Raw genomic sequence first — 14,557 nt, 5'->3', positions numbered from 1 at the left:
CGAAGGAAAGTACTTAGTACTGGAAATCAGCACACACCATAAATCTGAGAAAACGTCTGTGGGTGGGATGAATATCAACATGGAAGTAAGTGTCCTTCATATCGAGAGCCGTAAACCACATGTCTTTTTCTAGGAATGGAATTATAACTGCCAGCAGTACCATGTGAAACCTGAGTTTACAGATGAAGCGATTGAGGTGGCAGAGGTTGGTGATTGGTCTCCAACTGCCCTTTTTTTTTTTTGGAGGGGGGGGACACCAGGAAGTAAGTGGAGTAGAACCCTGTTCCTTGAAATTCCAGAGGAATGTGCTCTATTACTCCCCAATGCAATAAGGAGTTCACTTCTTGGGCGAGAATACTGTCATGACAGTGGTCCCCAAAGGGGGATGAGAAGGGAGGGTTTGGAGGAGATAGTGTGACAAACTTGATTGTATGGCCGTGGCCGATGACATTAAGCACCCATCTGTCCATTAGTATTGCACTCCACGAGTGATAAAAGAGAGAGGGGTCGCAAGGTGTTAGGTCTGTGGCTGGCGGCTCTTGAGCTTGTATCAAAAATACTTCTTGGCCTCAGGCTGGGTTTGAGACGAGGAAGCCAGCGAGGCAAGATGGCATTTTTGTGGTGGTTTGTAAGGCCTCTAGTGATAGAACTGAGGAGACCTGTACCTGTGTGTGGATGACGGGCAGTGGAACTTCCTTTTTGGGGCATGAGTGCATATGCCCAACCAGCAAAGGGTAGCCAGAGAATCTTTCAATGTATATAAAGACTCATCTGTCTTGTGGATGTAAAGATGGGATTTCTCAAAGGGGAGGTACTTGATGGTGTTCTGGATCTCCCTAGGAAAACCAGAAGCATGAAGCCAGGATTCCCTATGCATCATGACAGCTGTGGCCATGGCCCCAGAAGAGGTATCAGCTGTGTCTATTGTCGACTGGAGGGCAGTTCTAGCTTTGAGTTTCCCTTCCTTGACAAGGGTTTGGAAGCAGGTTATATTAGGGCATATTCAGCCTATAGTGCTTGATAATTGCCAATCAAGAATTGCAAACTGGAGGAAGAGAAGATTTTCCTCCCCAGAAGATTGAGGCACTTCCATTCCTTGCCCCCAGTAGATGGAGGGTGCTGCTGCTTGGTCCTCTCTGAAGCAGTCTGAACCATCCGCAAGTTCAGAGCAAGGTGAGAGAAGAGGAATTCTGACCCCCTGGTTGGGACATAGTAACATTTCTCAGTTCCTTTAGGCTAGAACATGTGGCTAGAGTATGCCATCCAGCTCTGGCTGGAACCAATATGGCATTGTTAGTTGGGAGCGCTATTCTCGCAGGTGCTGAGGTGTGTAGGATATCCAGGAGCTTACACAGAGTCTTGAATGTCCTCCAGTGGGATGTGTAATTCTCCCTCAACTCTCCTTAGAAGCTCCTGGAACTCTAGGAAGTCACCTGGTGGGGAGGGAGATAATGTAGTTACCGTTTCATTCGGTGAGGAGGATGGGAACCCTAGTCGGCTCCAGTAGAACTTCCAGGACCAGGGTGTAAAATTCTTCCTCTGCTATTGGATTTATGAACCTGTCTGATAGTTCCCTTTGGGGGGGGGTGGGGGGGGAGGAGCAGGAAGTGATTCTCTTGCAGGTCAGGCAGGTTCTGAGAGAGGATACTGTGCCCAGGGCCCCAATATGGTCAGTAAACCAGATCCACCAGAGGTTGCAGAGGGCCCCATGGCATGGGGTAACAGTGGTTCCGAGGAAGATATGGCGGTAGCAGTTCCCTTGGATGTGCATGTCTCAGTGATGGTGCATAGGAGCAGTATGGAAGAGGTTGTTCTTCTCCTGGTTTTGATTCATCAGAAGGGGAGAAGGCGGACTCTGGTTCTAATGGCAGCACTGTTAGAGCCGATGGAACCGAATATAGTACCTGTGAGGAGGGCAAGAGACCCTATATCCTAGGCTAGTGGTGGGCAAACTTTTTGGCCCAAAGGCCACATCTGGGAATAGAAATTGTATGGCGGGCCATGAATGCTCACAAAATTGGGGTTCAGGTGCAGAAAGGGGTAAGGGCTCTGCTTGGGGGTGCAGGCTCCAGGGTGGGGCCAGAAATTAGGAGTTCAGGGTGCAGAAGGGGGCGCTGGGGTGGGGGAGTGGGGTTCAGGGGGGGGTGCGGGTTCCAGCTGGGGATGCAGGCTCTGGGGATGAGGAGTTTGAGGTATAGGAGGGGGCTTTGGGCTGGGACCAAGGAGTTCAGCAGGTGGGAGGGGATCAGGGCTGGGGCAGGGGTTGGGGAGCAGGAAGGGGTGCAGGCTCCGGCGTGCAGGAGAGTGCTCTGAGCTGGGATCGAGGGGTTCAGAGGGCAGGAGGAGGATCAGGGCTGGTGCAAGGGGTTGGGGCGTGGAGGTAAGGACTGCCCGGAACCTGCACCCAAGTGGCTCCCGGAAGCAGTGGCATGTCCCTTTTCTGGCTCCTACGCGGAGGCGCAGCCAGGCGCCTCTGCATGCTGCCCTGTCTGCAGGCACCGCCTCTGCAGCTCCCACTGGCTGTGCAATGTGCAGAGCAGAGCCCCCTGGCTGCTCCTATGCATAGGAGCTGGAGCGGGGCCATGCCTCTGCTTCCAGGAGCCGCATGGAGCAGCCCCCAACCCTGCTCCACGGCTGAAGCGCCAGAGCGGGGCAAGCACCAGACCCCGCTCTCCAGGGGGAACTTGCGGGCCGGATTAAAATGGCTGGCAAGACAGATCTGGCCCGTGGGCCATAGTTTTCCCACTCCTGCCCCAGGCACATCCCATGGAGGAGATATGATCTCCCTGGAAGGGAGGGACCCAACAAAGGAGGGGACACTGGGTCAGATAAGGCAAAGACCTCTTGGGATTCAGCCATGGATCAGGATCTTCCCAAGGTGAGGGGCACTCTTTCCTTCCCAGACATCAGTACTGGCACTAATGACTTTCCCTGAAGTTCTCATGCCTTGTGGGGTGCCAGTGATGGCAGTACTGGCGGTTCAATGCCCGGGACAGTTGGCTCCCATAGTTTCTGAGTCTTCTTCTCATGCATGTGGCATCTGGAATGAGCTCAATCCCCGAGCTAGTGGAGGGAATGTCCATTTTCTTGGACTTAGATGAAGATGTAGCTACATGCTTGTAGGAGTGCTTTCAAACTTCCTGATTAAGCCCCCAACCTGGGGTCAGTGGGGGTGATCCTACCAGCACTGGAATTGGATGTAGTAGCAGGAAGCAAGCTCCTCACTGAATCAAGCCGATGTATACAGGGGGTTCCCCGGCCTAAGTCCACATGCAGTCTCATGGCCAGCTCTTCAGAGATGAAGGTCTCAGCCTTCTCAGGTTCGTCTGGGAAAGGATTAGCAAATACTACCCCTAGCCACGATGTGAGCTTCTCCCAGGCGGTAGAGGCAGCGTTGATGGTCGTCACTGACCAAAAAGGATGGTGGGCATGATGCACAAAGTTTCAAGCCCGGGGTACTGGGTATAGTCCAGCACCCACACACAGGTTCAGTGTGGGGAAAAAAACCCAAAGCTATTTTAAAACTAACGTAACTATTAACTAGGAAAGACAAACTAGTAAAACTGCAGATAAAACTGGTAAAACTAACAACAACTATGATCTTTTTGAAATGTGTCACAGACATGGTCACTGAAAGTTCCAACCAGACCATGCAGCTGTGAGAAGGAACTGGGGATGCAGTCAGTCCACCCCACCCTTTATCGTTGTTTTAGTATCCTGATATCCATTTGGACAGTTTCTGTTTTGAGATGGTTTTGTCTAGATGATTTTCTAAATGTTTTTGTTCTTTCAATGCTCTGCGAACATCTAATGTGTGGAGTGAGGCCTCTTTCCCATCCACATGTGGCTTAGGAAAAAATACCGGTAAGTAAAATAGGTTGGTTTAAATGAAAGGGGGATGCGACTTTGGGTATGAAGTTAGGATGCAGTCATAGGATTACTTTATTTTTAAAGAATGTTGTATAAGGTGGGTGTGCCATTAGGGCACCTAATTCTCCCACCCGTCTGGCAGATGTGATGGCAATGAGGAAAGCCACCTTCATGGTTAAGTGCAACAAAAAGCAGGTTGCAAGGTGTTCAAATAGCTTTCCCATGAGTCCACGTAGAACAAGGTTGAAGACCCACACGGGTGTAGGGTTTCTTATTGTGGGATAAGTGTATTCAATGCCTTTAAAGAAGCGTTTAATCATTGGGTGAGCAAACATAGTGATCCCATCCACCTTGTCATGGAAGGAGATAACAGCAGCCAAGTGTACTCTGATGGAGCTTGTGGATAGCCCCAATTTTTTAAGTCCTAGTATATAGTCCAGGATCTGCGGTAGGGGGGATGACTGTGGTAAGATCTGTTTATCTTGGCACCAGGTGCAGAATCATTTCCACTTATAGATATGTGTCTTACTTATACTTAGTTTCTGACTGTTAAGTAATATATCTTTTACTTCCTCAAAACAGGCCTTCTCGACCCAAGTCAGCCATGGAGTAACCAGGCCTCGAGGTGGAGTACTGCGAGGTTTGGGTGACGGACACGTCCCGCATCTTGTGATAGAAGGTGAGGTACTAAGAGAAGGGTTTGAGGCAGTTTCACTGCCATGTGATGCAAGTATGGGAACTATGTTTGTCTGCGCCATGTGGGCACTATGAGAATAACCTTGGATTTGTCCTGCATAATCTTGTGAATGATTCGTCTTAGGAGTGGGGTCAGAGGAAATGCATACATCAGTGGTGCCTCCTATTTTATGAGGAGAGCGTCGCCTAGGGAGTGGTGTCCCAATCCCGCTCTGGAGCAATACTGTGGGCAACTGGTGTTCTGAGTTGCAAATAGATCTATGTTGGGCAACCCCCATAGTTTGAATATGAATTTGAGAATTCTGGGATCCATCTCCCACTTGTGGGTTTTTGAGAAATCCCTGCTTAGTACATCTACTGTTGTATTCTGGCATCCCGGCAGATAGGATGCTGATATCTGTATGTTGTTGGTGATGCACCAATTCCAAAGGCATAGTGCCTCTGTACATACGGAGTATGATCGTACTCCCCATTGGTAGTTTATATAAAACATACATGCTATACTGTTCATGAGGATCTTAATGGCATTGTTCTTGATTAGAAGGCAAAAGTGCTCACAGCCATTTCGAACTTCCCTTAGTTCCAGTAAATTTACATGCAGGTTGGACTTCGCTTGACCGTACTGTTGAGTAGATGTGCCCCCCCCACCCCACCCTCCAACCTATTAGAGAAGCACCTTTGTGATTGTCATGGTTTAAGTTCTTTGTTGGAAAGGGACTCCTGAGCAGACATTCTTTGGTTTTGTCCACCATGTTAATGAGTCTTTTACTCTGTGTGGCATTGTGAAGCGTCTGTTGAGTGTGTGTCTGTGAGGTATATACACTGTTCAAAGCCAGGCCTGCAAGCATCTCATGTGGAATCTGGCATGTTTGACAACAAACGTAGTCGCCTACATGTGCCCCAAGAGTTGTAAACATGCGCTGACGGATGTTTGTTGGCTATTCCTCACTTTTGAAATTAGGCTGACTAGGGTGAGGATGTGCTGTTGGGGTAGTGTTCCTGTTAGACAGTTGAGACAGGCTCCTATGCCTTCCAACTTTTGGACAGGAACCAGTGTGGACATTTGCACATTTATTTGCAACCCTAGGTTTGTGAAAAGGGTTATCGTGCTCTGCGTGGTGTTTATAGCTTCTTGCCATGTAGGTGCCCGTATGAGGCAGTTGGCCAAGTATGGAAATATCATTACTCTGTGACTGCGTAGGTGAACTGCAACGACAGCGAGAACCTTGGAAAAACCCCTTGGGGCAGTGGATAGGCTGAAGGGTAGTACTCTGTATTGGAAATGCTGTTTCCCTAGGGTGAATCTCAGGAATCTTGTGAGATGGTTGGATGGCAAGATGAAAATAAGAGGCCTGAAGGTCAAGGGCTGACAGCCAATCTCCCTTCTCTAATGCTGGAATTATTGTGGTTAGAGTCACCATTTTGAAATGTGTTCTCAAGAATCTGCTGAATTTTCTTAAATCCAGGATGGGTCTCCACCTGCCAGTCTTTTTCTGCATTAGAAAGTAATGTGAATAAAAACCTCTCCCCCTGTGTTGTGATGGTACGGGTTCCACGGCAATTAATTGTACGAAGTCATTTATTTCCTGTTGTAACAGGTGCTTGTGAGATGGGTCCCTGAAGAGGGACGCGGCATGTGGGTGGGTAGGTGGGACAGAAATAAAGGGGATGGAGTAGCCCTTCTGGATAATCTCTAAAACCCACTTGTCTGTCACGATGGTGTTCCAGACTGGATAGTATGATGAAAGACCATCTCCAAATGGGCCGGGGACCGTTTCTGGTTCTGGAGTAGGAGAGTGTGGAGGTCTCATGCCCTCGACCACGCTTCAAAATGATTGTCTAGAAGTGGATTGTTGAGACATCAAAGTCTGATCTTGGTTCTGCCAGTGTCTGTTCGGTCTTTGTTTACACCATAGGTTGTACTGTCTTTGGGGCTGAGAGTATGTCATAGACCGGAATCTCTGATTGTAAAAGCTCCTCTGTCTCTTTTTGTTTGCAAGTAGGTAAATCCCAAGGGTTTTTAAGGTCACCCTTGAGTCTTTTAGGGTGTGTAACGAGACATCAGTTTTTATCTGGAAATACTTTCTGCCCCTCGAAGGGTAAGTCCTTGACTGTTGCCTGGACCTCCCTTGGGAGCCTGGAGAGGTGGAGCCACAATGCATGGCGCGTAACCACAGATGTCGCGATGGATCGTGTTGCCGTGTCTGCAGAGTCAAGGAAGGCCTGGAGGGCCATCCTGGTGATGAGAGACCCTTCAGAAATGTTTGCACTGTTCTTTTTTGTCATCTGGTAAATTTTCAATAAAAGTTGACATTTTGGAGCACAGATTGTGTGTATATTTGGCTAGAAGGGCCACATAGTTGGCTATGCGGAACAGAAGTATAGCAGAGGAGTAAGCTATCTGCCCGAAAAGGTGTCGCTTTTTCCAGTCCTTATTGTATGGGGTCATTCGAGAGTGGTGGTGTTTCCCCCTTTGATTGACCACCCCTACTACTGAAGAGTTTGGTGCAGCGTGTGTAAATAGGAACTCAGCCCCTTTTGCGGGCACGTAACAATTTTTGTCGTATCTTTTACATGAGGCTGGTACTGTAGCAAGTGTCTGCCAGATTATTTTTGCAGGTTCCATGATTGCATCATTAATTGGCAGAGCTATCTTTGCTGATGGGGATGCCTGGAGTATGTCTGTGAGCTTGTATTGGGCTTCTGGTAGCTGAGCCAACAAAACGTCCACGGATTCAACAACCCTTTTGAAGAGGTCCTGAAAGGATTTGAAATCCTCCCCCATGGTGGTCGCATTATGGTTTTGTCCGGTGACAAAGATGAGAGGTGAATAGGTGACAAAATCTCATGTTCGGCTGTGTCGTCAGGTTCCTCAGTGTCTTCCTCTTGTGTTTCTGAGGGTGCCGGGACAGTTAGTGAAGGGGACAGGGATGTTCTGGACCTAGGTGGGTTAGGGAGCCTGCAGTTTTGGGCCCTATATATTGCCCATGTATCCCAGTATGACCAGTTACGTGGGAATAGTATGGGGGACGGTGCCTAGGAGTGATCATATCATCGTCGTATATCTGCAGATGGTTGGTGATGAGATGGTCGGTGATGAGATGGTCCTGGCTTGGGTGAAGAGAGGTGAGGAGTATATATTACTGCATCATCCTCCTCTTCCTCATCGCTGGAGATTGGCGGGGGGGGGGCTGATCTGCAGTAATGAAAGGGGAGCAGTCATCTGGGTTGGTACTGATCTGGATGGGGTATCCTCCGTGCCGAGTAAAGGAGATTCAGGTGTTGAGGCCATTATTAGGTCTGCATGCCTCATGAATTGCTGCAGAACCATGAAGCTCAGTGCCAGATACAGCTTTGTGGACAGACCAGGAGCATGAGTTGAAGCTGTGAGGCATAGGTACAGCAGGTGGTGCCATTTTAGTGCTCCGTGCCAAGATCTTCTTCAGCTCTTTGGGTGCCAAGCTGGAAGGTTTCACTTTAGTGTGCGAACCTCCATTAGAGCTTGCCTGCATAGGGTCTTTAGCTTTTTGGGAACTGCCAGCGTCGGACGTTCACAGTGCCTCACAGTCCAGCGCTCTCGGAGCGGTCAGTACCAGGGCAGATTTTTCAGTTGGAGATCACTTTCTTTTAGGCGATTCTCAGTGCAGGGATGTCTGCGACCACTTTTGGTAGCTTTTCTAGGAGTAGGCTCTTTGGCAGCCATTGTTCAAGTGAAACACCCCTGTCAGAGTCTGCTGCTGGTGACCATTGGCCGGGGGTGACCCGGACTTTAGGTCAGAGGCTGGCCTGAGGGATTTCCCCAGCATGAGGAGCTTCAGTTGGAGATCTCTGGCTTTTCTTGTCCTAGCTGTTAGTTTTCTGCAGTGTGGGCACTTTTGAGTAACGTGCGTCTCGCCAAGGCAGGAGACACTGAGTGTGACCGTCAGAGACTGGTATGGAGAGTCTGCAAGTCAGACAGCATTTAAAGCCAGGTGAGCCGACCATGCATGAGAGAGTCAGTCTCAGAGGAAAAAAAGGGATAAACTCTGTTTGAGGCTAAGGATGTACACCTGCTAGAGAGGTAAGGGTAGATAGGGATTGTAAAGGGATTTTTTTTTAAAAAAAATTTTTTTAAGAAATTATGGTAAGGCAAGTGGATAGCGAAACTAACTACAACTAAGCTAAAACTATCAGTATGAACTATCTATTATAAATCTTATCAGAGGTAAGAGAGGGCTCTGCTAATCGCTCCGACTCAAACCAAAGACGGTAGAGAAGGAACTGGGGGACGGCTGGCTGTGCACCACTATGTAACCACTCCGAGTGGCGCAAGATGTCTACACCGTGTGCACGACCCAACCGGGCACTGCTACTACAAATCTACGATTACGAGTGCAGGGCGTCAAGACACCTAAAATGAAGCACCCACAAGGACACTCCTCAAAGAAGAAAAACCGATATCCACTGCAAGCCATAGCTGTTGTGGGACATAAGTTAAGGAGGTGTTTGTATTAATTTATCACCATCTTCCTGATTATGTTTAATTCTCGTATGAAGAAGAGTGTGGGAGCAAGAGAATGGTATAATTCTTGCACTGCTTAGACAGTTATAAAAACATCTCATGTATGAAAGCATTTTCTGTTGATCTGTCGAAATTACACAATTTTGTAACAATCCTAGTAAAGAAGAAAAATCGCAGTGGGTTTAACAGAAGAAATATTCTATTACATAAACGTCACGGAGGTCTGCAGGGTCCTAACAATATGAGGACGATTGGAATAGGAAGCATGTGCATGGGGGACCATGAGTAGGCTGAGAACACAAAGGAGTTGTCTCAATATAATCTTCCTGCATTCTCTCTGTTCTCCAGCTGCATCTTCATTATCAGTTTCTCTTCCCCTGGATAGTTTAATGAATATTTTTCCTATGGCATATTCCTATAGTAGTTAAAGGGCTCTGCCCTGTTTTGCCTTGGTCCAGTACAAGGCACTGAAGAGAGGTTACTATCCTTTTCATTTGCTGCATTGAGCATAATATCTGTCTCAGAATGGCCTACTGAAAAATCAGAACAAAAATGGAGGGGGTAGTTAAAGTATGGCTTTGACTGTCTACGTGCTGCAGATCTGGAGTTCAATGCACATATGGATTTTTCATCCATTGTTAATTACAGGCTCTGGGATATTGCTGATGAAATACAATGTACATTTTTCCTGAACTTCACCTTGCCATGCTCATTCTTGCTTGGAGTTCTTGAGGGAGAATGACAAATTACAATACCACTGCTGGAAACACAGTTTATCAAAGATTCTTAACCCAGCTCTTTGGGGCAACTTTACTTTGGTTGGCTTGTAATAGATTTGGTAACACACTATAGTAAATATGTTCTCTCCCCCCTCCCACAGTATATCTTTAATAAATATATCCCCGTCTCCTCCTCGAGTATTTCTTTGCCATATTCCAAACTACTCTGATAAACCTGGATTCAGATTTCACATAAAGATAAGCATGGCTGACACATGCCTCTTTCACCATACTTCAGTTGATTTTGACGGAATGCAGTAAAAATATGCTTTGCCTAATAACCAGGATGCAAATTTGGAGAAGTGGTTGCCACAGAGTAGTTACACAGACAACAGGAACTTGGTGAGATTAAATCCAAGTGTCAATAACAGGACCTGGCATGCTGAATCGCATCTTCCTCCCAAACTCATCAGCACCTTACCAGTACCACATGCTCATTAGCATTAAACACATCATCTCTTCTTCCTCCTACACATCCAATCTTCAACATTCCATCACTTTTCCCTCTATAACAATGGCAAAAAGATAACCTTTCCTCTCTATTCCTACCAAAGAAGTCTTTCTCCATGTCATTGCTTGCAAGTTTACCACACACCTACAACCCCAATTATTAAGCCTGGTAAAGAGAGTGAAGCACGTGCACTACATTCTCAAGCAACAAAAAGTTAAACCCACTGCAATTTTCTGACAAAACAGTTATGTACTGTGTTCTCCTTTCTTCATCACAATAGACAATACTATTACTTTCATTCGGTCTAATCTGGGGTTCTTTCACTCAGCACTTTCAACACACACACACACACACACACCTTGTCTCCAAATCCTTCCACAAAACATCTTTACAGTTTTGCCTTTCCTCAGTCCCCAAAGCTAAAATTCCTCTTGCATCTTGACCAATGTGATCTCCTCCTCTCTTGCTTTGCCAAATGCAATCCAGCCACAACAACTTTATTCAAAACACTGCTAAGAATCTTTCTGGCTTGTTACCCTGACAAAACATCTCATGATAAAATCAGTGTTAATATTTACAAACACAGCTTCCATAAATCATTATTTTTTTTATTACTAAAATTACAAGATGTTTTCAACAATATCTGTGCAGACAGGCTAAATTGATCTTTCACACCCTCAATTAATAGAGTAATTATGGACCATTTCAAAGGAGAAGTTAAATAAAATCAAACTCAAGTTTGCACAGACGCTGAAAGTGTGAACTAGCATATCAATTTATGAATAAAAGCATTCCTCTAATAACAAAATGAATGTTTTTGTTTCCCTTATTTCAAAGAGATATTATAGTATGAGATTTTTTAACATACCCAGCATGCTAAAAAAAAAAGAACAACGAACAAGCTTGAAGAGTAATCTAATTGGCAGTTTGAAGCCATGCCACAATGAACAGTCATGCACATGTTAAAAATTGTTAACCTCCTTTGATCAATGTGGCAGATAGTTGGGAAGGGGAGAAGGAAGGAAGCCAATTTATTTTTATTCGTTTTAATTCACTTTAAATTAGGGATGGGATAAATATTTTTATTCAGTATTGGAATACCAAAATATGAATATCATATAGAGGGAAGGGCAGATTGCTATGGTGTTAAAGACATATTACAATATGGCTGTACCAACAGTTATGGCCTAATTTGCCTTACACAAGCTAGTGTGAAAAGATGTATTGCACAGACACTGGAAAATTCCAGTCCCCGCTGGAAGAACCCAGAAATTAATGTCTCATTCCCTGATTGGATAGTGAGAGAGGATGACTCATTTTAGCTAGACATCTTAAACCTTTGTAAGTATGGATCACCATCTCACCGGTTCACACCAGCACCTCCAAGAAAAGGAACAACTTTGGACCACCAAAACGAAATAGGATAAAACAACCTGTCTCCTTCAGCAGATCACTTTCCAAAAGCTGAAGACACCTGGAACGGAGAAGACTACAGTCCTGGGTGGCCACCTGGGAGTCCTCCTTGCGACACGAAGTACCTATCTCAGACAGACACCTTTAACTGTCTCTTTCTATTTTCCAGCAATTCACATTGCCGGCTAGTGCACAAGAAAAAGACTACAGTCGTGTCCATCCTTCGCTCCACCCGTGTCTGCAGTGTCAACTCCTGCTGTGAAGAACAACTGAGCTAAAAGCTGATGGCTGGAGAAAGTTCTGGCAATAAGTAACACAGAGACCTTCTCTTGGGTAATGACCCAAATCAGTCAACTGATTACTCCCTGAAACTGGGTTAACTAGTAAGGAAGCACACATGCTTGTGTTTTAAAGATTGTCAAAGAGTTACAGTGTATGACCTTGTTTTGTAACAGGTTCCAATCAAGATTGGAGCTTTGAAGCAGAACAGGTTATTGTTAACTAAGATTGTAGAACACTGTACATGTGTATCATAGTTAATGATTTCAAGCTTCCTTTCAAGGTCTAGATGTATACAAATATAAGAGGACACCAAGTGTGTAAGCTTCTTGAACTGTCCTCAGTCTATGCAGTCTGTCAAATGCAGGAGTGTGTCTCCGGTAGTCAGTTTTAATCTAATCCTGGGGCTAATATAATTGGAAAATAAGTTAAAAGGTTTGACTATTATAAATCCATTGGGAAGGAGACCTTGGTAAATTGGCATGTAAGTAATTAACCAAATTGTCTTGTGAGCTGGCCTGAATTGTTTTTTCTCTGTTGTGTTAACGCCACCAGAGATGATGATCAGTTGGCACAAGTGAGGCCCTATTCTGAGGAACTCTTGGTCAAAAATCTAAACAAAGTCACTTTCCCCAGACAGCAACTGAGTACAAGTGTTATTTTCTATTGTGGTTGTGTAATTTAATTCTGAAAACCTGAATGGCTAATATGACCAACCTTTCTGCTTTTCTGTTTATTGAATCATAGACCAATACTATTTTTGTCTTCTTATACATCCTATACTATTAGCTCTGTTAAGGATAAAACTTCACCTTTGTGAACATAAAACAAAAAACTATAGAACTAAATTAAATTTTCAACTCCTTTTTTTCCCAGGAGTTAAGCAGTCAAAATTAAAAGACCCCTAAGAAAGGTGATATGGGCCATCAGATAAGCAGTTGCTTAACGAAGGTTTGTTTTATACCTTATCTTTCTTATACCACTCTACATACAGGGGTTTTCAGACTCAGGCCTAATCTACACTAAAAAGTTTTGGCCTTATGGATAGCTGGCAAAACCCTCCAAGTGTAGGTAAAGCTGATACTGGCCAAAAAGAAAAAGAAAAAAGAAAAAAAAAAGTGTTTTTGCCAATACAGATTATACCAGTTTGGTAAGCAAAATAAACTACCCCGACTAAAGCACCTTTATATCAGTATATCTGCATCTACACGAAGGCTTTTGCCAACATACAAATTTTGCAAAAAACCCCCACACCTCTAGCTAACATTGTTATGCCAGCAAAAGTTTCTAGTCTAGACCTAGCCTAACGCACACCAGTACAATGCCCACTGAAAGATGCCGAACAGTTCAGGCTCTAGTTAACTATTCCCAAACCCAGTCCCTCTTCCCAAAAAGAATCAATAGTCTAAGCTTCTCTGGGTTGGTTTGTTTAAATGAATAGAAAACATTTTAAATGTATAATTTTTTAATTATTTGTAAAGACTTTTTGGTTAACATATATTCCCATTATTTTTAAAAATGAAAGCTAACAGACAGAAGAAAACATGCCAGTGGCCGCAAAAATGCTACCATATGTGTTGCAAACTTGAGACTATTTAAATATTTATTGGTTCACAAATTACAAATACTTGTTTTAGACACACACAAAGTCTTTTTTAAAAAATGTGTCTTAAGAGACTACAAGGACTTGTTCTTCAAAGGAAGCTATTACAGAATGGACCATTTTTGCTTTCCCCATAGCAACTTGTATGCTATTTTGTCTGTTTGGGGGTGGTGGGGATATTCTATAAAAGCCATACAAAATCCTGTACTCAATCCTTTAAAGCTAAAATACTTCTAATGTAATCATGTGGTATGTTCAGTGGAGTTTATGGCTCAGACAGGCAAAGTTGTAAAGAACTTTCACACCTAAACAAGGTATTCTAAATTGACCTATATCAATAAGGACGAAGGGGTCTTACCATCTGATTATTCGATAACTGGGACACTGTATAATAATGGGGAGGCTTGTAAGCTACTCTTATTTCTTAGATCATAAACGACCAGCCTTGCCTTTACACAGCAACTACACAGCTGGTCAGAAGCAAGGCCACTTGAAACAAGTGTCACAGAAAATCCATGCTAGCGTGTGGATGTGGGTTCTCTCTCCATAGATTTGTGGAATTTCCCATGTTTTCTTCAAAATTTAACATATGTTCCTATCCTAAAATGTTATTTAATATCAACAGCAATTTCTTCCTAAACAGATTTGCTCCTTAGTTCTGTACAGCCAGAAAGCTATTGGAGACTGAGCTGGGCCAGACTTCTCTCATCCCACTGGGGTTCCACAAATATAACTGAGGGCAGAACATGGCTCATAGAAACACGATTGCGTAGATTATACATGCGTCAAACAATAGTTGTCAACTTTCAGATCTCATATTGAGTTTGCAGGGTTAGCTATTCAAAATAATCAGATTATATTTTGAAAACAGAGTAAATTTCATATGAAAGTCACTAAAAGAAACAGCAACACCCCAAACACCATTTTTACTGTTATTTTGCACTTAAAATCTAAATTTCTTGTCA

General features: G+C 44.6%; 1 protein-coding gene across 45 annotated transcripts in view; it reads right to left on the bottom strand.

Moving 5' to 3' along the window:
- Positions 1–14,557, bottom strand: part of CLASP2 (cytoplasmic linker associated protein 2) — a 273,178-nt gene that overhangs the window by 182,460 nt on the left and 76,161 nt on the right. The window lies entirely within an intron of this gene.

The sequence above is a fragment of the Chelonia mydas genome, chromosome 2 (genome assembly GCF_015237465.2).
Source record: "Chelonia mydas isolate rCheMyd1 chromosome 2, rCheMyd1.pri.v2, whole genome shotgun sequence".
In the NCBI taxonomy this organism is placed as follows: domain Eukaryota; kingdom Metazoa; phylum Chordata; order Testudines; family Cheloniidae; genus Chelonia; species Chelonia mydas.
The sequence above is the reverse complement of the archived record's forward strand: the minus strand, read 5'-3'. Positions and strand labels throughout refer to the sequence as shown.